This window comes from Mandrillus leucophaeus, unplaced genomic scaffold, assembly GCF_000951045.1.
Source record: "Mandrillus leucophaeus isolate KB7577 unplaced genomic scaffold, Mleu.le_1.0 Scaffold198, whole genome shotgun sequence".
Lineage (NCBI taxonomy): Eukaryota > Metazoa > Chordata > Mammalia > Primates > Cercopithecidae > Mandrillus > Mandrillus leucophaeus.
Window position 1 is genome coordinate 2203657 of NW_012102009.1, and position 2372 is coordinate 2206028.

Genomic DNA, 2372 nt, shown 5'->3' on the forward strand with positions numbered 1-2372 from the left:
TTTTTTTTTTTTTTTTTTTTTTTTGGAAGTCAGCTTGGAATTTTTTTTCCTGGGAAGTATTTGGGAGAGGGAAAGGCTGTACTATATATTTATTTCTAAATGTTTTGACTGGGCCTTTTTCTTTTAATGATATATGTGGACTGCTCTAGCAAACCCTATTTTCAGCTACTATTTGAATGTTCTTGAACACCACCACTGAAGAGTTTCATATTATACACCAAATAATGTCTCATCTCTATATAGTATAGCGAATATAAAATTGGTTTCCTGTGGTTATGATCAAGATAGTAATATTATTACACAAGAAACTTGGTCTGCAGTCTGAAAGCTGGTCTACTCTCTATAGAAATGAAAATGCAGCATGGAGTTGACATTGTAGAAATGAAAGTAATTGGGTATTAGAAATCTGAATGTACTGTCATCTAAAAGCAATTGTGATTTTATTGTAATTGGTTGTCACTGTGATACGGTGTCTAGAATTAAAGAATACATGTAAACTTTCATGGTATTTAGCCTTTCTTAAATTTTTTTAAAATTTAAACTTTCTAATGTATGTATTCAACTTCTGTATTTATATTTAATCAGTGGTTCATGATACATAATACACCCTTAACTAGTTAAATGGAATGTTGGTATGGTACAGAGTACCGTATTGGTAAGAAAACTGTCTTATAAAAGATGTATGTGTGTGAAGACATGAAAGTTTAATGTACAGAATGGTTGGAGAAATGCCCATGGTGAATTAAAGCTTTCATATCTGCTTTCTGAATGTCCTGTGTTGGTTTTTAATAACAAGATTCATTAGATGCTTCCTATGCATGGTAGATTATGTTTAACTTTAGGATCCAGTAGATACATAGTACTTCAAATCTGTAAAAATTGAGGTAAATTTTTTTTTTTTCTTTTTGAGACAGAGTCTCGCTCTGTCGCCAAAGCTGGAGTGCAGTGGCACGATCTCGTCTTACTGCAACCTCTGCCTCTTGGGTTCAAGCAGTTCTTCTGCCTCAGCCTCCCGAGTAGCTGGGACTACAGGTGCATGCCACTATGCCTGGCTAATTTATGAATTTTTAGTAGAGATGGGGTTTCATCATATTGGCCAGGCTGGTCTTGAACTCCTGACCTTGTGATCCACCTGCTTCCCAAAGTGCTGGGTTTACGGGCATGAACCACCACGCTAAGCCAAAATTGAGGTATAATTTAAACAAAATGCACAGATTTAAAATTTGTGATGTAACATTTGGTAACACCCCAATAAAGATACAAAACTTTTCCTTCAGAAAATTCCCTATGCCCCTTTCCCATTAATCCCTCTTATAACTATCGTTCCACTTTTCTCACTATAATTTTGCTTCTAGAAATTTATGTAAATCATACATGTACTTTTTTTTTTTTTCAGATAGTCTTGCTCTGTCGCCCTGGCTGGAGTGCATGATCTCGGCTCACTGCAGCCTCCACCTCCTGGGTTCGAGCAATCCTCCTGCCTTAGCCTCCTGAGTAACTGGGACTACAAGCATGTCTCATCACACCTGGCTAACTTTTGTATTTTTAGTGGAGACGGGATTTCACCATGTTAGCCAGGCTGGTTTCAAACGCCTGACCTCAAGTGATCCGCCCACATCAGCTTTCCAAAGTACTGGGATTACAGGCGTAAGCCACTGTACCCGGCCCGTATATGTACTTTGTATGTTTGACTTTTGCTCAATTTTTGGAGATTCACTTATGTTGTATTCATAGTCTGTTTCTTATTACTGAGTAGCATTCCAGTGTTTGAATGTATCACAATTTATCCATTCTCTATTGATGGATGTTGTCAGTCTCCCCCTCCTCCCTTTTAAAGATAATTTTTAGATTAATAATTCTCAGAAATGCTGTTTGGTTAAGGTGTAGCTTTAACTTTGCAAATAATGATTACCGGTAAGTTTTATGTTAAAGCTTTGATGATAGGACCCTTTAATGCCCTTAAAACAAATGGTGGGAATTTTTCATGGTGAAAAGTTTGGTGGGATTAAGGTGTGGCCCGTTGCTATTGGCTTCTCTGTTCTCTCCCACTGAGAATTTTGTTGAGTTCATTAAGCTTGGTAAATTATTGTGTTAATGACAAATTGAGAAAATGGCAAATTATACCTCGGTGGGTTTTTTGTCTGTTTTTTGAAAAACGTCTCACTCTGTCACCCAGACTGGAGTGTAGTGGTGTGATCACAGTTTATTGCAGCCTCAGCCTCCTAAGCTCATATAGCTTGGTTTTTGATGGTTTGGGTTTATTGCTGCATTGGCCATAGCTATGATTAGGGATGAGGAAGGAAGAGGATGAAGTGCTGACTGCTGGGGATGGGGCGACTGACTGACTTGAGTATTTCTGCTTTCATTGAACA